This window comes from Festucalex cinctus, chromosome 6 (assembly GCF_051991245.1).
Source record: "Festucalex cinctus isolate MCC-2025b chromosome 6, RoL_Fcin_1.0, whole genome shotgun sequence".
In the NCBI taxonomy this organism is placed as follows: domain Eukaryota; kingdom Metazoa; phylum Chordata; class Actinopteri; order Syngnathiformes; family Syngnathidae; genus Festucalex; species Festucalex cinctus.
The window spans coordinates 8208494-8234688 of NC_135416.1; the positions used below are offsets into that span (position 1 = coordinate 8208494).

General features: G+C 37.9%; 1 protein-coding gene across 1 annotated transcript in view; it reads left to right on the plus strand.

Annotated features, from left to right (window-relative positions):
- The window catches only part of fbxo41 (F-box protein 41), a 65755-nt gene that overhangs the window by 9932 nt on the left and 29628 nt on the right, over positions 1-26195 (plus strand). Inside the window, exon 2 of the mRNA XM_077524888.1 lies at positions 15230-15322. The gene's annotated coding sequence lies outside the window, so the exon portion shown is untranslated. The remainder of the gene's footprint in view (positions 1-15229; positions 15323-26195) is intronic.

Sequence of the window (26195 nt, forward strand, 5' to 3'; positions counted from 1 at the left end):
GTTTGGGAAAGGGTTGTTAAAAGACAGATGGCGACTATTAAGGTCGGCTCTCACTGAGTGGCGAAGGCTTGTGAGGTTGTTAGCACGTAGCTAATTTTTTGCTGGGAGTAGTGTTTCAGGGTTTTTACTTTCTGGACATAGATTCCCCAAACACGTTTTGCTGACGTCTGTCATCTTTTGATGGAAGTTTAAGCTAAAGAAAAATCCCCACACGTACTGGCTAAAATTTAGTTCACACTTTCTTTTAGAATCAGAAATTGCACAAACACACCAAAAGCCCAACATAAAGCAATACGCGCTCCCCCAAAAAAAAGAGTTGGACCTGCGGGGCGTTTGACTTTGGAGGTTCCGCCGTCGTCCAAAAAGTGAGTGGGCTTGCACACATCCAGCTCACAGAGTGCGCCAGGCCAGCCATTTGCATGCGCTCAACCGGCTTCATGCAAATGGCGCATCTAAATTAAGCATCGAAATCAAGTGCAGCCTCGCCATGAAATGTATGCAAAATGAGGCCACTTGAATATTAGCCCCTCGCATGAATTCTCATTCGGGAAAAAGCGGCAGAATGCTAACAGTTGTGTCTGCAACGCTTTAATGGACGCGCACCTGAAAGCTAGACAGTAGCCTTGAAAATGATTACCTGTGTAAATGTACTTCATGTATGTTGTGTGGCGCACTTTTGCTCTTTCTTGTGTATGCTGGCGGCTGGAGAAACATTTTTCACTTCTTCAGTGGTGAAAGGAGCATTTAAAAAAAAAAAAGGCAGGCCACTATAATTAAAGCACATGCGTATTAAGGGCATAAACGTATATCGGGCGAATAGCGTCAACCTTGACATTATGCTGAATGGCCCTTTAGACGCGCAGCAAAATGCGCTGTTAAATCTTGACATTTTCATCAGGTCTTCAAGTTAGTTACTCATGGCAGAATTATACGTTAACCGGATAAAAGAAACAAAATAAAAACTCAAAATTGCTTCTAATTGTATGTCGCACGCAGTCACAAATAATCGTCTCGACATCATCCACCCGTGGAGGTCGACTTGCAGTTCCTTATACTTTCCTGCAGCCTCACACGCAACTAAAAGTAGGGGAGACCGAGGCTAGTTGTATCACGGGTAAGTTGTCACATTGCAGTTTTCTTCTCTACCAGAGGGCGCAACGAAAAAGTGGAGTACTAGTTTTCTTCGTATAAATGGTCAGAGGTTGTGTACTGTCTGAGAAGAGAAGAGCACATTTTGTGAGCTGAGTTGAGTGCCAGTTATTTGTCTTGCACAACCCAAAGTCAATTTTTTCACCTTCGTATATTTTGAAACAGGCGTCGTACATAGACAAATTCTAGCAGCAAATCATGTGGACTCGTTAGAGGAGAGATTCAGACATCTTGTCACTGCTCTGTTTTAAGCTAACTTTGAACTAGAGCAAGTTTTAGCTAACATGGTCGTTTAGGGCAACTTGTCTCAGTCATTTTGAGGTTTGTTGTCACATATGTAAAGAATGGGCAAATGAAAAATGCACCTCTGGCAACTCTGTTTACGTATGCCAGAGTTGTTCTTCAGATGATGAGTCTGAAGAATGAGGAATTTAGGTTGTTTCATTGATAAAAATGGATTTTCTAGTTGTTGGAACTACAGTACCACATGTCAGGACTGGTTTAAGTTTCATAATGAACCATCCATCCATTAACAGGAATGCTTTAATTTTTTAAATTCAATTTAATCTCAAATTTCCAGTTTAAGGGAAGCAAAACAGACATTTGAGGCTGAGAGTTATGACCTACATGCCAGCAGTTCCGAAGGACTTTAATTTATTTCATGATATTTTATGTTATTAAAGTTTGCTCTATGACTATAGTAAATTGTCAAGATCAATGATAAACAATTTCTCTGCCTGTAAAAGCAAACAAACAAAACAAAACAGGAGAACAAGGATAATTTTGTCCTCGTTTTATTATAACGTGACATCTTACCCCATATAGTGTGACAACTTACCCATTGGTGGGGCAACATGTCACATGTTCACTCCCTCTATTTGATGGCTTATAACTCTGCACCGACACAAAGTACGAAAATGACATGAATACGAAAAATATACCCAAGACTTTGGTCTTTCCTCTGGTATACGTTTTGTTTATATATGATGTATTGATTCCGAGAAATATATCAAAGTATAAAAAGTGATACAACTATCCCCGGTCCCTTATCGCTTGTGCTTGGCCACCATCTCCCCCCTCCCCACCTGGCGCTGTCACAGTGGGGAACGCACCGAGTGACATCCCACCCCCCAGCCCCCTCCCTTGTGGGAGTCAAGCCGGGATCGGGCGAGGATGTTTAGCAGCGAGTGCGTTTGGCAGGTCTTAAAAGCTGCGCTCGTCAATCAGACGAGGCCTGCCTCTGATCTCAAACCTGTAGAGTGTTGGAAGCCTAAAGAGACGCGTTTCAAACCCCCCACCAGCCCCTCTTTTAAATGGGCCTTTCATATGCGTGAGTCACATCAGCAGCACACATTTCAAAATCAAAACACTTTCTCTAGGCTGCCTAATTCCCTTGTCTTGGCGGCACTGTATGAAATAACACTTAAATGTTTTTTTGTGGGGTTGTGCGTGTGTGTGCATGTGGTGCTTTTGTGCACTTAGGTGATGTTAAATCCAAAAGTGTTATTAGGGTCAAGCACCAGGCAATACACAACATTGTACAGGTTATAGGTCACATGAATGTGGTCAAATTATTATCTTGGTCTCGTATTTTTATATCATAAAAAGCTGGCTTACCCAGGGGTTACAAACGCAATCCAGCAAAACTCACCCACTAGTGACCCCTGGAAGGTTTGGAAAAATTAGCCCTCACCATCAGTTTAACCGATCAACACAAAAAAATCAGTGGGCAGGTCTTATCATAAAAGGACGCATGAAAAAGTCTCAAGGAACCATGCCTGGTATTGAACAGGAAGTCAGACATTTTTCAAATTTGATGACCATTTTGAGGATAGGCCATGAAAAAAGGGACGTGAGGGCATTCAATTCAATTCAATTTTATTTCATTCCATTAAAAAAAGCGAAATGAAAAGGGACAGAAGAAGTAAAATGTTTGTTATCTGCCCCTGATCAACAACAATAACAAAAAATAATCAACACAGAGTAAAAGACAGCGAGCGGTCAAGACGCTTTCAATATAACAATCCTATAAAATAATTCAGCAGCATGTCCTCGTACTATTTGTATTTTTCCCAGTAATTATGCTTTTGTCAAGTTTTTAAAAATACAGATTGACTGAGATGATTTTGTTTTACAATCCAGATTGTTCGATAAACTGACGCCATGAGTTGTAATACATTGTTCTTTTTGTTTTGGAGAAAATATCTGTTCCTATTAATTGTACTCACTTTTTTTAATTATTATTTAATTTGTATATTAACTGGTAAAATTTCATGATCGGCTTTAAACTTTATTTTGAGATGGTTAAACTCCATCAATTCATTAAAACAAAAAACAAAAAAAACAATTGTTTTATTTGTATAAATAATGGATTAGTGTGATCTCTGCATTCAGTGCTACCTGTTGTTGTTGTTATTATTATTATTATTATTATTATTATTATTATGTATACATGATTTGAATTTTTGAGGGCGTAAATATAAACAAAAACTCACCAAACTGGACAAATATCGGGCCTGTCCAAGATTATTATAGTTTTGGAATTTTCATTTTAGTTAATTTTTATTTCATTTTTGAGTTATTTTTGTTTTTTTGTGGGGTTTTTTTTTAATTAGTTTTTTTTTTTTTTTTATGTCGTTAACGAAATAGTTTTTTTTTATTTTAGTTTTTTCGTTAAAAAAACCTTGGGCCTGGTGTAATTTTTTCATACACAAGTACGAAAAAAAAGGGGTCTGAGGCTTAATTACTATTATTTATGAATTCATGCCAATTTTAGTTGTTTGGAACAATTCCCGGAAAGTTAAAAATAAAAGGGTTTTGTTTGAATGGTTCTGCAAGTTGAGCTCTTTCTGAAATCGAAAGAGTCCGCATTAAAGCACGTTTCTGGACGCTCGCTGAGACAAATAGAACAGGTGGTCTTAAGAAATGTGTTAAGCACTGTGTGGATTTCAGCTTCGGAGAGTCAGCACTACACTTGCTTATTCAGGGGGTGCGAAAAAAAGACAATCTAGTGACGATTTAGAGCGGGGAAAAATGCGCTCGGGCTTCCTGTCAGTCAAGGCGGCGGCGGCGGCGCTGGCATAGGGTCTACTTCCTGTTAACTAGACATGTTTACAGCATCAGCGTTGGCCTCCCGCCGTCTGCGTATTTGTGCATTTGTGCTCCCTGTCGCCCCTCGGGATGGATGGAGGACGGGGTTCGGACACTGAGGCAAGGCCTTCCTTTGTCACCCAGTCAAAATGGCGTCTGAGTGGCAGGATGCAGCGTGTAAACCATTAACTAGTCGAGTCGTGGCAGTGGCGGCTCACTCGCGGAAAAAACCCTCCCTTCCATGATTTCAGGCTGGGGAAATATTAACCCCATCCCAGCTGGGGCTCTTCCTCTTATCGTCCCACGGATAAATGAAGAGCCGCCGATCCTTCCATCACCGGGCGCTCCTCCTTCCTCCTACTCATCCATCCGCTCTCCGTTTGTGTCTCTCTTGGCACCGCTGACGCTGGCGACTTGTAAAGAAGAGAAGAGAGATTGATATGATGAGTGCAACATGCGCTGCTTCCTGCCCCTGGACGAGGAAAAAAACAACAATTTATGGACTCGTCGTTTTGCCGTTTGTGGTAACAGTTGAGATGATCATTCCAAACCAAGACGAACTAACGCTTAAAGAGGAAGTGTACCCCCAATTTTTTTGACAATAATAAGTCATGTGACCTCACAAGTCTAAACATGACATTCCGATGAGTATTACCACTTGTGTAATATGAGTTATGAAGCAAAATCTAGCGGTTTTTATCCATATCCGGGGGCGGCCATTTTGCCAGTTGCTCAGGTCTCAGGAAACAACCAATCACAGCACGGCTTCAGAAAACAGCTGAGCTGTGATTGGTCTTTGCCCGAGTCCTTGAGCAACATTGATGTCATCTTCAGTCGACAGCAAATGGCAAAATGGCTGCCCCCTGAGATGGATAAAAATGGCTGGATTTTGCTTCATAACTCATATCCCACAAATGTAATATTAATCTGAATGTCATGTTTAGACTCGTGAGGTCACATATAACTTATTATTGTCAAGAAATACAAATACACCATACATTAAAAAAAACAACAACTAACTAATACTAAAATTAAAAATAAATAAAGTATTTTCAAAAACTAAATCCTAACAAACCTGTTCTAAAGACTAATTAAAACAATTTGAATAATTAAAAAAAAGAGTCAAAACAAATAAAAGCTAACTATAATGAAAACTTAAAACTGTTATAACCTTAATGAGCATTAAAAAAAAAAAACTGAGTGCAAGAGAGTCTATCCCTGGTGGTTGTATTTTACAAAAGTACTCAACTCATTAAAAATAAATTAACTAATTCTGTACCTATGGCCAGAAAGCCAAGTGTAACGACATAATCTTACTGCAATGTGTGAATAAGTTCAGTAAATATGGCGATTAAACATTGCCAACAGCTTCTGAAAATATCCACACTCTTCCTGTCTATCACCTTCTTCCTTGACAATCGCACCATGTTTTTATGGTTCAATAAAAAAAAGTAATACTATAAAGTATATTACTGTATTTGTTGAGCCTCAAATCTCACTAAAGGGGTGCATTTTTTCCATTGCAGCTCATCAGTCGATGTACAGTCAGTCACGTTCACAAGCACTATAGAAAATGGTTGACTTTTTAATTGCATTCTCTCTCGCGATTGGTTGGCGACCAGTGCAGGGTGTCTTCTGCCTCTCGCACACCCGCATTCCTAATGAAGGGATGGGAAATAGATGGGTGCACGGGTACAGTATTTATCTGTTGCTTCCTTCATTAAATGGCCTGAGCAGCCCCCCCCCCCCATGGCGTCCAGGCCCAAACGCACTGAAGAGTTTTTATGTGTCCTGGATGGTCCACTCCTCTCGTTTGGGCTCACATCAAACAGCTTCGTTAATTCCCACAAGAGCGAGCGAGCGAGTTACCGTGCGCATAAACAAGTCGCGGGCACAAAGTGATGACCAAGTTGAAAAAAAAAAAATCTGCGCTTTGCTTTCTAATCAAACGGCGCAAAGGCAGAATTAGCGTATTTCTTCAATTAAGTGCTAATTATCGCCAGGTGTGTCGTCCACATGAATTACTAGAGCCAAACCGCATAAACCTTTTTTTCCTTTTCGCCATTAAAACAAAACAGGTGGTGTGACTAAACTGTTACTATGAGTGACAAAACCATGTGCTCTGTTTTTGACGTAAAAATGTTCATACTGGCGCAAGTCTAGTTTACTGTGTTTGTGAATTTGGTAGACAGTGGTTTTTCTGAGGGCGTTTTCTATTACACCCCACCAGTGCACCTGACAATTTGGTGACAAAAAGTAGACTAGACTTTAGATCAGGTGAAACAAGGTCTAAATTGTGGTGCAGCTGGTGTACCGCAATTTTGGTGGATTTGATCGAGGCACAGGCAGAAAGATTCTGAGCTCTGAACACATACCGTCAGGTCTGAGGTCACGCCAGGGTTAAGTTTGAGTTCATGACCTGTTAAGTTTGGGTTCATGACCGTGAGGTCAAGTGTCTGTTATGTACGGATGTAACAAGTGTCTGTTTTGAAGTGATGTAACCATCATCTGGTTTCAACTAGAAGAACGCTATGTGATGTTTCAACTGGTTTTACGCTATGTGATGTCATGAGCTTTGTGATGTCAATCTTGAATCCTTTACTTAGTCACAACCAATCAGCTCGATTCACTGTCTGTAGTAGCAGTCTGAGAAGTGTGTGTGTGTTTGCCGGATTACTGCTTTCTATTCATCTGTGCAACTCTTGATGTGAATAAATAGTTAAAATCTTATTTGTGTCTGTACTTTGGAATCCAACCCTCAGCACATGACACATACAGTATGAGACAGATGTCATTGTTTTTTATACATAAAATGTATATCATATATCAACAACAATGTACAATTCATTTTGGAGTTTGTTTTGGTTTAATGAAATTCCCTTTTTAGGTCACATCTGCCTCCTCGCCCTGCTTCTGTGCATTTGGGCCCACAACCAAACCTGACAGAAATAATGCCTATGAGTGTTGTTATGTTGTCTGTCTACAGTTGCTCCACCGTTAGTGTTCAAATGTCTGTTGAGAAGATGGACGCATAATTTACAGTTAACAAAAATCCCAAACTCACAATCACAAGAAATTCTAATAATACTTTTAAATATAGATATTGTTGGGATTGGCCTTCTGAACAGTTTTTTTTTTTTCCCATGTGGTTAATTAATCTTCAGTGAACTTTTGTCCAATATTCGAATCAGTCAAGATGTCAAATCCATATACACTGTAATGATGTTTTGTTTTGGGTTTTGTTTTGTTTTCATCAGTCAGCATCAACTTGCCTGAAATTCTCCACGATATGGCTTCATCATCATCACACAAACTCTCATCTTCATGCCTATTAATAGATCACAGCAAGCCTGGAGGGTGCTACTGCCAGGCTAATTTAACATGAGCTAATAGCGATGTGACGGGTCGGGTTCGAAGGTTAAGGCAACGCGCGCCATTAAACATGGAAATGAATGCAACAGCTCCGCGGCCCGTGTGTTGTCATACCTACAGTGAACAGTGGGGGGGAAAAAAAATCACAAGGGCTGTACTTGATAAGACATACTTGTGTTACTATGGCAACATCCGTGGCTCAAGCTAAGAATGCAGAGAGAAATGTTGTCATGTTTGTATTTTTTTTTTTAACGTGGGTTTCACTCACAGGCGTGCATGTTGTTATTATACTACACTGGCACATTAATGGCTCCGTTCAGTGGTAATCTCAACAATAGCTTTTAAATTCATATGCTGAGCAGCGTGCGATACAAAAAGCTCCACATCCATCCATCCATCCATCATCTGCTTTCTTTATAACATAACCTGTGCACATGATTAAAAAAAATATGTACTTGCACCAATTATTACTATGATAATAAAAAACACAATTTGCCCTGGCACTGGCATCTAACTAAACACATTTTTGCTTTTTGTTATTGCATTTTAATTTCACAAGTACATTAAAAAAAAAAAAAAAAAGACCAAGCCAACACAACATCTACTTCCAACTGTGCTGCCTGAGTGAAAATAAAAGCTGGCGCGTTCAGTCAGCAGCGCTTGGACCAAACTGAGAAAGGAAAAAAAAAAAAATGCACACATGTAATTCTCTCCGCTGGGTTAAAAAAATAATAATAATACAATTCATCACTTGTAACACTGTCAAGTGCCGTAATGACACAAACGCTTTTGTAGGTTTTGGAAGGTTTGGAGTGTCAGCAGCACTTGGATTTATTTGCTGGACACTGAATGATGATTTTCAGGATTTGTAAGCCCAAGTCGTGCTAGATGTTATCCTCTTAATGAGAATGCCGGAGATGACATTTTGACTATTTTTCTCTTATTGTGAGGATTTCAATCATTTAAATATTCATAGTGAACATATTTGGTTTAATGACTCCTTTCAAGCATCTGTGTAGAAAAGTGTCAAGTGTCATCGCCGTCCTTTTTTGAATAGGAAATATGTGGTTGCAATTATTTTTCAATGGGGTGCAAACTGCAGTAAATATAATTTCAATGATTCGCATTTCAAATTTGGGGGTATGACTGCTTGTGGTGATTAAAAGAAACATTTCTCCCACTGACTTTTTCCCTTGCATTATTCTAGTGCCCCCTGCTGTTAATAGCCATCACTGCTTTACATCTCGAGACCTTGATTCAATCTATCCAGTTTATACAATCATGCACTTTTAAAACTGCTGGGTCAAAAATAATCAAATAATTTTGTAGTGACCCGTTACTTAATTCAACTTTCTGGTTGCTGTGATACAAAACAACTCAAAGTAGGGTCAGTCCGTTTTTTTTTGTTTGTTTGTTTGTTTTTAAGCCAAAAATTGGTTATTTTTGACCAAGCAGTTTTTCGGATCAGTCTGTTCTGCAGTTTCTCTGGCTCCCCTACTCTAATAACAGTTGGTTCAAAACTAACCCAAATTGGGTCAAAAGGGTCTGACCTAACTTTTTGTGTTATTTCTTTAACCCAAAATTTGGGTTAAAAAAAAAGCGCCACAAAACAACCAAGAAAACGTGACATGTTCCTAAATCATCCCACTTTAAAAACAGTTGCCCCGCCCCCCCAAAAAACAAAACAAAACAAAAAAACATTAACCCAATATGCGTTAAAAAGGGACCAACCCAACTATTTGGGGTTATTTTGTATATGTTGTGTTTATATATTATTTTGGGTGATTTGACCCTTTTATTTTTTTTTAAGAATAACCCCCCAAACAGCCTTTTTTTTAATTTATTTATTTATTTAGGTATTTATTTATTTATTTATTTATTTATTTATTTATTTATTTTAACATAATTCATTGGTGGGTTATTTATTATTGATTTTTTTTTTCTTATATTATTTTGACTTTCTTCCTATATTTTGACTTTATTGTCAAGGATATTTTTCTCATGTACTATAGCAACTTCATTGTATTTTAATATTTATATTTATTTTTGGTTGTATTTTTTTTACATTTTTTTTTTAGTGTTCCATCTTTCATCTCATATATTTTTTTCTCTGAATATTTGGACTGTTTTCAATTTGCTGTTTTTGTCATAAATGTGTTTTTTTTTTTTTCCCCCTCATAATTTTATGACTTTATTTCATGTATGATATCAGGTTTATTACAGAAAAACTGGACTTTATTCTTGGAAAATTATGTTTTGTTTTGTTTTTTAGTAATATGGGAATTTTAGTAATATAACTGTCTGTTTTTTTTTATATATATAGTTTGGCCTACTACACTAATATATCTCACTGTTGGTCGTTATAGTGGTACTGCCCTTGCCTTTACAATTATGTCATGATGAGTAATGATTCTGAGTAAACATGGAAACCTTGCGCCATTATGGCGTATAGAATGCATCACATGCACAGTGTACTGTATTGTAGTCTAGCACACAAGCGCTACCACTAATATGTGCATGGAATCAAGAGGTTTGCACAAGTGCAGCGAAGCAAAGCGCAGCATGTCTCAGTCTGCACCAATCTAAAGACAATGAAGGTTCACCACACTGTAATTAGCCAACAATGACTTTGCCAGTCACCGCTCATAAATATGAATGAGGAGGGAGGGATGGAGGGAAGGTGTTGAGTCTAAATTTGCTCCTTTTTTCCTTTTTTTTTTCTTTTTTTTTGACGTGGCCCCGCGTCATATTCATCCTATCAAAACCTCCTGAGGGAAAGAGTTTTTAAAGCTTTTGTGTGTCACTCTTGTGCTGTCACGACTGCATGAGTGCAGCTGGCGGAGGGCGGCGACGGAGTGCACGTTGATGGAGAAACTTGGGATTTTTTGTACTTTTTTAATTTCAAGACGGATAATGCTTTTTTTAAAGGCTCATTTCTTGTCAGCTGTTACTGTGAAATAATGGAAATGTATCGGAGAATATGCTTGGGTTTCAAGTACATGATTCATTAGCATCCGTCAAAAGACCTTTCAGTGTTACACAAGTTGATTTTTTTTTTTTTTGTACTCTAGCATAAATTGAATGGTGAAAAGGTGATTAGGGCATCATTTGCAATGTTTATCTAATAATTTAACATAATTCATGCCATGCCTCAAATAGATGTAAGAGTTGGACAGAAAGATTTTAGACTGGATATCATTTGGTTCTATTTTTGAAATAGTGTTTGCCCCAAAAGGGGAAAAAAAGGGTACAAACTTGCTAAGTTTCTCTAATAGTGGCCCTCGCACTAATAGACGCTCCAATTAAGCCGCGGGGAATCATCCACTTTAATAGACACCATACCTCAAATAGAATAAATAACAGGTGGTATTAATTATCACACTATGAACCGCAATTGCCTGCACAGCAGACGTGGCATCTGTAAAAATGAAGTCAACAGTTGGAGTTACCATTTCAGCATTAATCAATAGGGGAGTATTTATTTATTTATTTATTTATTTATTTATTTATTTATTTACCACATTTCCTCAAATTAAGTATTTTCCGAAATAGGAAAAAAAAGGTAGTAAGTTTAAGGACTGATTTTTTTTGGGCCCCGTGTCTTTTTATTTAATCTAAAATTCTATACAGTACATTACATTGTTTATTATATATGAAACAAAGGTGCTTCACCCATTTCCACAAGATTAAATCAACATTTCATGCCATCTTTCGCAGGAAAAACAAAGTATCAGTATTTGTTTGTGTTGGGGGGGGGGGATACATTTTGTTATGTAATATTCTAAATATTCATTCAAGAAAAGGCTTCCTACCAAATACAGGTTTTACCAATGAAACAGTCATTCTCAAAGTGTGGCTCCCTCTAGTGGTATGCAAAAGAATCACTGAATTAATAGTTCAAACTGCGCATAATGTTCTAATGGCTTACACTTTTTTCTTTTTTTTAAATGTTTTTTTTAATGTATATAAAATCCAAGTTCAATACATTTGCATTGTATCTTCAAGAACTATTTGTTTTAAAACATTTATTTATGTGCAATCTTTATTTAATTTTTCTGTGCAATAAATGATGAATAATTAAGTATTTATTTATTTTTTTTATTCTCCCCCATTTAAGCGCAGTGTTAATGTTAAAACTGTGCGTGATCTTTGAGTGGTTTACAATAATGTTATTTATAAATACAGCCTTTGTCTTGTTTTATGTTAATGTCATCATGATGTTGAGAGCCAAATACTGTATGAGTCACTCAATGGTGAAATACAGTACTGTAGTTACTAATAAGTAGGAATTAATAATGTAAAAAAAAAACACTGAAACTACTGTCACTTATTATTGTTATTGTTTTCATCACTTGTCGTCCTGCCACCCGTGTGTCGGTTTTAAAGGACACTTTTTTTTTTCTTTTTTTTTTAACCTGGAAAATTAGGAAGTAAGGTTCTGGCAAGAGGAAAAGGAGTGAGGGGAATGTTGACATTTTGGCATGAATAATTTGACAGTCGTGGCGGTGTGATGAATTAGGGCCCTTTTGACACCTTAATGCTCTATACAGCTGCTCGCAATCACTTGGACTGGAAAAAGGTGGAAATGGATTGATTAAAAACGCTAGAAAAGCAGGGGGGGAAGTGTTGGACACTATAAGTGCGTTTGAATATTAACAATCAGTGAAGTGTAACAAAAACATGCTGCGATCTAGCAATCTATCATCCGTTGGCTGTCGTCTGTTCGGCTGTCCGTCCAACCATCTGTCCTTGTTTCGACCCGTCCACACATTTACCCATCTTTCTATCAATCTACCATCTAACTGTTGGTACAGCTATCTTGCTTTTCCTATCCGTCCATCCGTAAGTCTATCTATCTATCTATCTATCTATCTATCTATCTATCTATCTATCTATCTATCTATCTATCTATCTATCTATCTATCTATCTATCTATCTATCTATCTATCTATCTATCTATCTATCTATCTATCTATCTATCTATCTATCTATCTATCTATCTATCTATCTATCTGTCTATCTATCTATCTATCTATCTATCTATCTATCTATCTATCTATCTATCTGTCTGTCTGTCTGTCTGTCTGTCTGTCTGTCTGTCTGTCTGTCTGTCTATCTATCTATCTATCTATCTATCTATCTATCTATCTATCTATCTATCTATCTATCTATCTATCTATCTATCTATCTATCTATCTATCTATCTGTCTGTCTGTCTATCTATCTATCTATCTATCTATCTATCTATCTTTCTATCTATCTATCTATCTATCTATCTATCTATCTATCTATCTATCTATCTATCTATCTATCTGTCTATCTGTCTATCTGTCTATCTGTCTGTCTGTCTGTCTGTCTGTCTGTCTGTCTGTCTATCTGTCTGTCTATCTATCTATCTATCTATCTATCTATCTATCTATCTATCTATCTATCTATCTATCTATCTATCTATCTATCTGTCTATCTGTCTGTCTGTCTGTCTGTCTGTCTGTCTGTCTGTCTGTCTGTCTATCTATCTATCTATCTATCTATCTATCTATCTATCTATCTATCTATCTATCTATCTATCCATCCATCCATCCATCCATCTAGTTTTGAGTTTGAGTGGCTGAGACGACAACCTGTTCAAGGTGATAAGAATGTGCCGCCATTCTTTATAAATCACTCTTTTCAAACGGTGTTGTCGCCCTCTGCTGGCCACTTTTATACAGTGTGAGTAGGACATGTCCAGTACTACTTCTCTTTTGAATTCATCGCTGACTAAGTTGTGAGAATTTGCTTAGCAACGAGACTAGTGGACTTGAAGGAAGTCGTCATTCTTCCATTTGCATGAATTATTCATTCTCCTTAAATGGTGTGTTTGGCTTTCAGCAGCCTTGTTAACCTGATTACTAGTTAATTTAATATATTGAACTGTAATGGAATCCAGAATCTGAATTCTACCTTTACAATGATACAAGTAAGAATGTTCTTTAAATAACAGGTAGATTTTGTACAGTACAGTATAGTAGAAACATTACAACTCACTCACTCACTCACTCACTCACTCACTCACTCACTCACTCACTCACTCACTCACTCACAGAAGCTTACGTGTGTGAATGAGTGAGTGAAGAAAAAAAAAAAATCCGTGCGTGCCTTTATATTGCCGTGGGAGTGACGTCACGCAGCTGACACGTTCGCCCGGCCCGTTTGTCTTCATCATTTGACCCAAAATTAACATATAGAGAGTAAACAAAATGGGTCCTCGGACTGGCCCTTGTGGTACGCCACGTCATGGCCATTCGATCAGATTCCAAATTTCCACTGGTCACAAAGTACCTCCTTTCCTCCAAATAGGACCTGAACCATTTGAGGACTGTTCCGTTTAACCCCACCCAAGTTCCTATCCTGTTCGTTTTGATTTGTCGTCTCAAATGCTGTAGGTCCAATAAGACGAGCGCCGACGCCTTCCCTGCAATGTTCAATCTTATGTCATATATTATATCAGAAGACATGAGAGCAGTTGGTGTTAGTGATGAGGAAGCAATGGCGGCCATGTTGGCAGATGCGATGTCCCCTTCAAAGGCAATGGAAAGCATTAGCCGACGTCATCGTTACACAGCTCAAGATTGGCGCTGTAGTGACTTACATTCACATACATATGTCTCTCGTTTCCTCGTGTGCACGTCGCTCGAACTATACTGTACTAATTTTGGTACAGTCTAGAGTCTTCTTTGTTGTTGTTGTTGTCGAAACCGAATAGGCATACGATTATAATAGAGGTGCGCTAACATTGCAGTCTTGAAGCGACTAATTGTCAACCGCCCAAAGCACCAGCAAGGTAAGTTTGGATGAAACGTTAAAACATTTTAAGTTTTTGTTGTATTTCCTTTGACCAATGATTTTGTAAAGTGCTGGGTAGGTTTTATGCTAGGAAAAATTGGCTGTAACGGTATGGAGGACCAAAACTGCCAAAATTCAAAATCAATAAATGACTAAATAAATGACTTAAAGTGAAAATAAAAATGAATATATAAAAAATATATAATTCGAAAAAATCATATCCCAAAAAATTATTAGAAATGGAAATAAATCTGTTTTTATATTCACTTTGTCATTTATTTATTTATTTAGTCATTTATTTATCTATTTATTTATTCATTTATTTATTCATTTATTTATTTATTTATTTATTTAGTCATTTATTTATTTTGAATTTTGGCAGTTTTGGTCCTCCATATAACGGATGACCACATACCACCATTAGTCTGTTAAATCAAGGTTCCATTTTATGATAATTTTCACAGGAATATGGAACAAAAGAGGAATACAAATTGTACAACGTCATAGAATTTATTTATTTTTTTAATATGATTTGTGTTAGTCATTCTTTGATTTAAATAGTTGAATGGCATTTTCATTAATGTCAATCGGGAATGATGAATATAATTTAACGCAGCATAATTTATTGACCCCAGTTTGAGAACGCCTGTGCTCAGCACGGTGCATCTCGCTTTACACACTTTCAGAGGATGGGAGGGGTGTATTATTTTTCTTTTTTTTTTTGCATCTGTCCTCTCCTTCACGTTTCCTCTCTATCTCCCTTTCCCTTTCTCTCTCTCTCTCTGTGCTGCAGCCTTGTGACGTCAAGGAGGGCTGGAGCGCTTCCTCCTTGCTCCGTAGCGGCAAAGGGAGGGAAAAATGAGCACGAGAAGATTGACATTGCGAGGTGAGTCTTTTCATTCTTTAAAATCAAAAGGAAAAAATCTTCCCATGCGTGAGTGCGCGCGCGGTCAATCGATCCCGTCATGGGCGCTTCCCGTGCGGCTAATTGGCGTCCCCAGATTAGCGGTGGGAAGCTAAAAAAAGGAGGAGGAGATGGAGGGAGGGTGTTAAACTAAGCATGGCTCTTCTCTGCAGCTGCACCCATGTCCGCGCACCTTTTTAGCAGGGCCCTCGACCGTTTACGCTACGAGAATGTCATGTGCTGCTCGTTTGGGCTGGTCCACGCCCACAAGATGTTATGCAGCCTGCGCCGACCGACCTACCTGGCTGCCAGGCTGCCATGTGTGGTGCTGATCAATGGGGCAGCCTGTGCTTGGCCTGCACGGAAAGCTAGTAACGCGCACACGTACAGTATATCTGCTGGGATTTGCGCATGTGGCATCCAAATTTAAAGCACACATTTTTCTGTATGCTTCAGAATTATGCACAGTTCTGTTGCAAAGGGGTGGACAAGTGGATGTTTCTAGCAAATTTCCATGAGGAGTCAAGATATGGATTAAAAAAAAAATAATACTGTAAATAGTAGGGATCGACCGATTATCAACCGGGCCGATTATCGGTGCCGATATTTGACTTGTTGACAAATATCGGCATCGGCCATTTTACGAATTTGAAGGGCAATAAAGCTGGAATCAAGTTATGTCATTAAATAATTTAAAAAATTTTTTTTTTAGAAATTATGTTGAAATTTTGGAAAACTTTATTTACCGTAGAAAACGATTTAGTTATTTATTTCTTTGCTTGCTTAGTTTTGAATTAACACATGCTTAACACATGCTGATGACCCTGGAAGTTCCCTACATTTTCTACAATTTCTGTTAAAATTTTTAATTAAACAAAACTGTCTATTGTTTATATGTTTTAAAATTAACTCTTTGACTGCCAGGCGTTCTAAACACAAAACAAAAAAATCCACAGTGCCAGCCACTTTTGAGCATTTTAACTCATCTTTCAAGGCAAAAAGAATATTGTTTGCCTTTACTACATATACAATGTGGCTACTCAATGAAAGATCACATTCCATTCATTGGAATTTTACTAATCATCATTAAACGTCTTTGGCAGTCAAAAAGGTTTATTTTATTTTATTTACACAATTATTTGCTCTTTTACTGCAAATGATATCGGCTTGTAATATCGGTTATCGGCCTCCTTGACGACGAATAATCGGTATCGGCATCGGCCTTGAAAAAAAAAAAAAACGTATCGGTCTATCACTAGTAAATAGGAAGCTCCCATGGGAATTAGTGAGAGTTTATTGGGAAGGTATCATCACAGGTGCTGGATGATGCATGAAATGTTGTTATTTTTGCCTATTATGATCAACTATAATTTAACGACATTTAAGATCCATCTTTAGAGCAAGGTTTCGTTTGTGGAAATATTGTAATCTCATCACCCTGTTGACACTTTCAAAATGTCACTCCTGACTCTGAGGCAGCAAGAGTGCAAGAGTTTGGCCAACTCTTGTGACTACAAGGCGTGACAAATTGGGCCGGTGCTCTCATGTGCATGCTGTGCTGCTGCTCTTGTAGAAAAGGGAGAAACAACAACAACAACAACAACAAAGATGCTGTCAGCACACTGAGATGGGATGTAAGATAACTCACTCCAGTTTGGTTGTGTGAACACATTTGTGAGTTCACTTATCTGCAGTGCAGCATTGAGACTGGAACATGCAAAGTGTGACAGGTGTGAAAATTAGGGCCCGATCAATGTGGATTGTTTGAAACCGATTCCGATTGGGATATTTGGCAGGGAAAAAAAATCGATAACCAATTAATTGACTGATTATTCTAAAAATATGAGCATAATAGCTTCTTTTCTCCCCTTAATACAACAATGAATGAATGAATGAATGAATTAGTGGCAGAACGTTTGATTGTTTTGCAATACTTTGTCCTTTAGCATTTTTGTTTAACATTACAACCGAAACAAAGCCTTTAAAACTGATGAATATAGCTATAGATTTAAACCACAAACAGATGCAGGACATCAGTAACACAATGACTCGGCAAAACTCCAGACCATTATTAATATTTTGAAAAGGCCTTATGTCAGCCGATATAATCGGCCAGCTGATTCATCGGTGAGTCCCTAGTGAAAATTACTATGGAAATGAATTAATTAAATGACAATAATGACGAATGAATGCAGTCTTTCGTGTAGACTATATCTTTGTGTTTCTATAAATAATGGCTGCAGATGGGTCGTCTATGGCTATGTATTATTCCGAATGTACCATGACGCTCACCCAAAGCCAGCTGGGATAGGCTGCAGCTTACCAGCAAGCCTAATGAAGCAAATGGATGGATGATGTGTGAGAAGCAAAATTGTGAAGGTGTTTTGATGTCAGCAGCCAAAGAATTGCAAGACAGATAAGAAGAGAATATTTGTTTAGTGTTGCATTGATCCGTGCACTATAATGTTCCATCGGTCCACCTGGCACTTATTTTTTGACTGACAGCAGATGTTTGTCCATGTGACTGGAGTAGAATCTGTATTCCAAATATCCTGCAGGTGTTTAATCAAAGTAAATTATATCGTCATCTGACCAACATTTGGAGTATTGTTTATATTATCTGTCTACATGTACACTATCGATAGTAAGCGTTAGCATGTCAATGGGGATTTCCATTATCTGTTAGCATACAGCTAGTGGGGGCCATTCAGGTAATGTTTGGTTGTTGTAACACATTTCTTTTAGTTTCATGTTTACTGTGACAGTAAATTTTAAACATGGATTGGCATTAAACGCCTAGAAGCTAGGGATGCACGATAATATCGGTGGCCGATAATTATCGGCAATTATCGACCTAGTTGACGTCAAACAGATAAACCAGATAATAGAGAAATCCACCGATAATTATCGGCAATTATCAACCAATTTGGTGCCATACAGATAAACCAGATAAGAAATTTGCCGATAATTAGGCAATTATCAACCAATTTGACATCATACAGATAAAGCAGATAATAAAGAAATTCACAGAAAATTATCGGCAATTATCAAACAATTTGACGTCAAACAGATAAACCAGATCATAGAGAAATTCGCCAATAATTATTCGCAATTGTCAAACAATTTGGTGTCATAAAGATGAACCAGATAACAGAGAAATTGGCCGAAAATTATCGGCAATTAGCGACCAATTTGATTTCATACAGATAAACTAGATAACAAAGAAATCGGGCAATAATAATAGACATGCCACGTTGGTCCATTTGTTGTGGTTGTGGCTCATATCAATAAAATTCAATTTTGTAAAGTTTACACAATGTTTCAATGTATTTGTACATGTTAGACTTATAGTTGGATTTGAGATTATATTTGTATTCAAGTTAATTTTGCAAACAATTATCGGCTTACTTATCGGTTATCGATGTAAATTATTGGTTTATCGGTATCAGTTGAAAATAACATTATCGTGCATCCCTACTTGAAGCCTCTTCTTTTTTTTTTTTGAGGATTTGATCACTTTTGACTATTTTGCTCATATCCCACTGTACATTTAAGCATTTAAAAACAAAGGTCTTTTTTTTTTTTTTTTTTTTTTAAATGTGCCGATCAGTGATAGGCCCCAAAAATCCTGACAGTGTAAAGTTTATATTTCATACTCTCAGGAAATCAATTGCACTCTCCTTGCTGTGATGTGCTAGTTGAATGTGTGTGTGGTATGGGAGAATCCATTCAGTGGCGTGTGTGACATTAACTCCACAAGATGAAGAGTCCGTCATCTTTATAGCTTGACAGAGAAGGACCATGACACAGATACACAATACATGTGCATAAACACAACAATATTTAGCCATATTGATGGTTTGCCACCTTCAATGTTTGATAAGTTGTTTTAAAAGGCAAAATACATCATACTGATTATTCCCCTGTCATAATAATCGAAGTTTAATTGTAATTTACTTTGGCGCGATGTATATTTATCGATTCTCTCCCAACAGCGAAGACTGCGTGTGAGTCCATGCACATGTTGGGTCACAGCAGTTGTAATATTGTTGGTGCTGCAATGTTGTTCATCCAAGCGTCCCATATAAAAAAGATGAGGCTCATGATTCTGGCCTTTGGGCGCGTCAACTTTTCCTCACAGTCCAAAAGTGTCCGTGCGAAGAAAAAATACTGATGCGAATATGGAAATGTCACTTATGCAACGTATTAAATAGCCTTTTGTGAAGCAGGAGGGGAAAAAATGACCTACAACTGGCACGTTTTGTTTTCTTACTGGATGCTTCCTGTTCGTGGCCCAGAGTGTTCCATAGCCATATATGGGTCACTCGACCCAATGGGTGCAGTCATCAGAAAAATATTTTCCTCAAAATTATTTATGTGCAGTGGGGATACAAACTGGCCCGTGAATAGTGAAAAGCTGTGCATAATTGATGGCCATTATAAACGCCAAAAAAATAAAAATAAAAATCAACCCCAATAGCATTTTCCATGAAAACGGGAGCACCCATTCAAAAAAAAAAAACAGCCAGAAATTTTAATACACATCACAGGCACCCTTCTTTGGTGGCATTATAAAAACAAATAACACAGAAAAAACAAATGACACTTATTATGAGCATCATTGAGCTGAAGTGTGTTTTATAGTCAATAACTGATAATAGTAGTACCATAAATTACTTAATGTCTCAGGTTAAACTATCCGTAATACAAAGAAAAAAGGAAAAAGAATGTAGCAGCGCACAGCATTTCAGCTGAATGGCCCATCTCTTGCATATCACGTCCTCTCAGGCTTGGGATGTGCAATCTGTATGTGAAGTATCAGACGTTCACATCCACTTAACCCAGCTGCCTTTCTCCGCCTCATTAAGTCCCCAATCTTAAACACATATTGTAACTGTTTGTCTTTCAAGGGTGCAATTTGTACCTGTGGTTGGTTTGAGATTCTACAGGGTGTCTCATAAAACTTGAACATCTTTTAAATATGAATATCTGAGTAACTAATTATACATGTGCCAGGCAAAGAAATCAAACGTGATTTAGGCTTAAAAAAAAAAAAAAAAAAAAAAAAAAATGATGGTGATGAAGCGATGCCATTATGAGTGAAAATGCAATTACTGCTTTGACTTAGTCTAGGCAAGCCATATAACTTGTGTCTTAGGGAAGTCTGACAACTTAATGTTAAAACATAATACGAAACGTCCATTACACGTTATTCCTATTTTTGTTTTCTACTACTTCTGCCCAATTCATCCGATTTACATCATTCCAATATCAACATATTCCAAAAATTCACACTTTTCAGGCTATTTATTTTTAATAAAAAAAAAAAAAATCATAGTTTTTCCACAATTTCACATTTTCACCTCAAAACTCCCCGTCTATTTCCAATGGAAACAGTTAGTGTTTTGGGTCCAGGCTGGGGGTTAGCATTTTTTTTCCCCTATTCAGCTTTTCAGTATTCACACACAATTTCTTCAGAAATGTCATCATAGAATTCAATATATTGAAAAGTACAATAGTATAGAGAGCTATTTTTCCTTATTAAAAACAAACAAAAAATATTACAGGACTCTTCATATTGTTAACTGGTGGTCTGGAGTGGTCCGTATTAGTGTTGTTCTGATACCGTTTTTTGGTCCCGATACCGATACCGATACCCAGCTTTGCAGTATCGGCCGATACCGATACCATACCGATACTTAAGGTTTTTTTTCCTCAACATGAAAAAGCTGTCCTGCCATTTGTTCAGAGCATTCAAGGGCCAATAGGATATCTTAGATCAACATGCAGTGAACATATCACATATCAGTGAATGTCGTGCACGAGCAAGACACAAGATGCTGCATCCAAAATCCTATATTAGCGTTGGAATTAATGGTATCGGCATAGTATACCACTGTTTTTATGCAGTATCGGCAGTATCGGTATCGGTATCGGTATCGGAACAACACTAGTCCGTATGTGGTCCATGGACCGCACTTTAGAAAATACAATATCTGTGAGCTCCCCTGTTACATATGCCTTGTTGATGTGTGCATGTGAGGGAATAATTGTTTTGTTGGAACCTTGTGTGGATCAATAGTAGACAGTGGCAGGCGGGGTGCGGGTGTGATGGTTGTTATGAGCGTGTCCGTCAGTTTTCATCGGAGGAAGTCATTCAGTCTAACTGCCCCATCCTCTCGCTGACCTCGCTGCCAATAATGATTCAGTCGGGCCGCAGTGAGTGCTACTTTAGCATTCTTGTTGTGTTGTAGAAAAGTGACACTGAGTCCTGGAGGTCTCGGTAGCGCATTGTCAAACTGTTCCTGACCGTCAAAACAAATCAAGAAGAGGAAGAAAGCGTTCAGGAAAGACTCCTGGCTGTGGCGTAAGAATGCTAAAGTTAAAAACAAAGCTGTCAGCCAAGCAATGGGCTTCTTTTAACCTTGTGTGTCTTCATCTATGCCAAAAACTCAAACAAATGGAAATAATAGACTGAAAGACAATATGTATTCCTGTTGTGTTGCAGAAGAATGCCCCGAGCAAGGTCATAGAAGCTGATTTACTCAAACTGGTTGTATGGCAGATCAATAAAACACAAGAGCCAGTTCCATTTTACAAACATCTTCGGGTGTGTTTACATTTAAGTAGGCAATAATGCGTTTTATCGGTTTAGCCTCGAAGAGCTGTACGATTTTATAAGTGGTAGTTTTCATGGGGGCATGTTATGATAAATTGACTTTTTAATTTGTTTGTGCTGTATACAATTACAAAGGTACCGGTACGTTACCTTATGAGTTTTTCAAGTAAGCGGTTGTTTGGTAAATTTGTTTTGATATGTGTTGCAAGCAAAAATTTGACTTGAGTCAATTAAGTCTTCTTTTTTTTTTGTGAAGTTTGGCAGTTATGTGTGCTTTCTTTACCACTTCTAGTAGAATTTATAGTAAAACTCAACGTGGAACAAAGAACAAGTACTGTACTGTACGAACTACGAAGGATCATTTTGAATGGACTATTTTCTGTTTCTTGAATCTGGGTTCCATTAAATCAAGGTTCCACGGTAATTATAGTTCACCAAACCACATAACTTTCTCTTACGAATGTATGCTAGCTTAATGCTATACGCGATAAGATGGCACCAAATAATACATTGGTGTCAATAAACTTTTATGTTGGAATGAGGTATCTCGACTTAGAGTTGTAGAGTTGTATGTCGAGTAGGAGCTAACTTTAGCCGTGGTTGTTAGCAAACACGACCAGTTGAAATCAAATGATATCAAACTGTTTGTGGCATATTTTCTACGATACCACATAAGCTTAAACTATATAGAAAACTATTGTAAATATATTTAGGGGTTAAAGAACCAGCATGTTAAATGTTTTTCACGTTAGCTTTAGAAAATTCTTCCTGTCAACGTTTATTTGTGGCGCTTTACAGTATTTCTGTGCCAAAAATGATGTCAGAAAGCGGAGTAACAAGCTGTGTGTAATCAAATTCATCACACGTGCGTTTGCTGTGCCCTTGGCTGTCAGTTGAGGAGTCTCAGGTAGTGAACTTGTCCTGTCACGGGAGTCCCGTTGCGTTAGCGGGGCTTAAACACTTTGACACGCTCACACGGGAGCCTACAGGCCTTGCGGAGTTCTTAGCTAACATCCTGTGTAGCTTCTACTGTAGCCTATGTCTCTTTACCCGAGTGCGGCAACATGTCAAAGGCTTGTGCTGTCAAACTACTTGGAAGTGCAATTGTTTACTCACATGCAGTTCAATGTCAGCCTGGACTGCGAATATACGGCGGGAGTGCAGTGGAAAGATTTCTTAAGTGTGGGCTGATGCTCGTGTCACACCTCTTACAACACAAGTCTTGGCACCTTTTATTTTGTGCACGGTAGCACACTTTGAGCGTGATGTTGCAATATCCCTGGGTAAGAAAGAAAAAAAAATGTTTGCAAAGGGCAGGCATGACTCGCTCTCCTTTTCACACAGTCAAGCAAAACAAATGTGCACTAAACACCCCAGACACAAATAAATAAACTATTGCTTTTGCTGACTTAAGTGAAGTCTACACGTAACGATTTATAACATCATAATCATGTTTTAAAATGTGAAAGATCGGCCATTAGAATTGTAAGAATGCTTCAAAATACCAATTATGGGCACCAATAATTGACCCGGCTGATAATGGCTCAATCAGAATCTTGTGGTGTTTTAGGGTATTTAAAAAAGTGAAACAACCTGCAAATAATTAATAAATAGTACCACACATAATCTCTCCTGCGTAGTGCCAAGACTAACCTGTGAGAGGCAGCATCATCACGCGACAGCCCAAGACCACCTGAAAATACGAAGAGGAAGACAGCGTAGTAGAAAAAGATGCTAACTGGTATAACTTCTGTAGTTGATCTATTGGCAACATTTAAATGTTACCACAAACTCTTCTTTTCATTTGTACTAACTTTACGGTCTGCGAACAATCAACATGGCTATTTGTGTCTTAGCGTTGACAATACGCTCTGCTGAAAGAAATATTGAACAGGTTTAGTCAACCTCTACTATTTTCTGACGAAAAATCCTTGTTAAGTGTAATCATTCAAAGCCATCTGATAATCTGGCCTTCGCTGATTGATTAGTTTCTTCCCGATTAAGTACCTTTCTCACTTTACTTTCACTGGTAATTACCTGCACATCTAATTAGATCCAATAGAAGTGCTGTGTAGCAATTAGCTCTTTATAAAGATAATAATGCTCAGTTTTGAGGTATTAATTTAACAACGTGTTTATTATTGTGCTGGTAATTTGCAACGGTGTTTGTGCTGAGAATGTTTACCAGGCAGGAAATTGCCTTTTAAAAAGCAGCTTTAGTTGACAATAAGACGCACAGGGCTACTTGTCTCCAATAAAGAGGCGCAAGTATATTTGACTGCCCGTCACGCTAGAATGCCTCCAACACAATTACGCTGCAAAACGGGACACAAATTTCGTGACGATGGTTGACTTTCCTGTTCTAAATTAAAAGAATCCCACTGCCATTGCCGGGTTGTCGTCACAAGCCTTTTTTTTTTTTTGGAATTCATTAGCCTATTCGTTCATTATTCCATCAATTACTCAAGTACGTAATATATATCCTCTATAGCTGGGGATAGATTCCACAGAGAAAAAAACAAAACAAAACACAATTTTGTTCATTTGTGAATATGTGGGGGCCCGGGAGATTGCGTCTGATCCTATTAAAGGCTTTATGTTCCTATCATTTCCTGACATCGAGTTTGAAGGTTGATGACTGACATGTTGTTTTTCCCACCCAATGAATGCAGGGATTCTCACCCTCATTTTTTATTTTTTTTATTTTTTTTTACGAGACACGTCGCAATCCCGCTGCGAGAGCTGAATCTTTCCTTGCAGGAGGCTCCTCTCAAGCGTTCAAGCTCGGAACGCTTCCGTGCTTTTACTGTTTAGTTGTGCTTGACGAAGGTGACACTTGCTGGCACACACTGACTGCCTTCGGAAAAGGAGACTCAAGGCTGTGGCTGACTGTTGTGCCATCGGAGAAAAGAACAGGAGGTTATGTTTTCAGCGCAGTTTGTTTATAAGTTAGTTTCAATGTTGAGGTGTACAATAAACAGGCCCTGACACCCACTTTTTCTTGGCAAATCCTGGAAATTATCATCAAATGTTGACGCCATGCTCCTCCCACATTTGATGATGTAGACAAAAACGCTTCCTAATTTAGAGTCACACAACTGTCGGCAACTCATGAAACGACTCAGGTCACGACTGGGACGATCACCAAAAAGCCTCTAAGAATATCCACACTCTATATAGAATTCTATCAAAATGGCTTCTTCAAACCAAAATGGCCGACGTCCTGTTCAGTGCAGTGTATGGTTTCTTTCTGGTTTGGCACATTCGTGGTTATTTTTTCTTCTTTTTTTTCCCTCAATATTTCTTTCAAGTTTGTTTTTCTTTTTGTTTTGGTTTTGGTTTTTTGTGTGCGTTTGTTAGTTTTTTTTCTGGCTGCCAACCTCCATTTTTTGCGAGAACACTTTTTGGTGGTTTATCAGCGTTTTCCGAAGAATGTATTGGGTTTATATACAAAATAAATAAATAAATTCCCCTCTCCCCAATTTTCCCAATACAGTTTAATTATACACAGATTTTCTACTATTCACGGGCCTGTACATAATTTGTCCATATTTAAAATGTCATTTTAGTCATAAAACCGGTTAGAAAGTGCCTGGTTTCCTATATAGCCCCGCAGTAGTGATGATGAAAAATCCGTCATTTAAGTGTCCATAAAAAAAATTAAAGATACAGTTTAGTGTTAGTGTGTTAGTGTTTAGTGTTAATTTACTGTATGAGTCTTTGAACTTTTTACATGAATGGTGCTCCATGAGGCCATTAACTCATTCACTCCCAGCCATTTTCACAGAAGCAATCCCGTTCGCTCCCGGCTGTTTTACTGGATTTTGACTGATTTTGCAAGGCCCACAGAATATTGTGTTCTATTGCTATAAAAGCATGGAACCTATCAAAAGAAAGATTAAAGTCTCTTCTTTCATCAGGAAAAAAAATGTTTCTATCTGTTTCCGTTTTGCAGCAATTAGCTTTAGAAGAGAGCTAAGTTTCATCAGTTTTCACAAATCTATTTAAAATTCAAAGTAATTGAGCTTTTTTTCTAGATGGCCCTGGTTAATCTCCTTTGCTCTGCTGCCACCTGCTGGCCGTTTGTGTAATAACTACCATTTCTGCAACCGTTCTTTGCAGTTGAAAGGCTGCATCAAAGCATTCTGTATGCTCTAGCATAAAAAAACAAAAACAACGTATAAATACGTCTTTGGGACACTTAGAACATTAAAAAAAACGTATGTATACGTTATT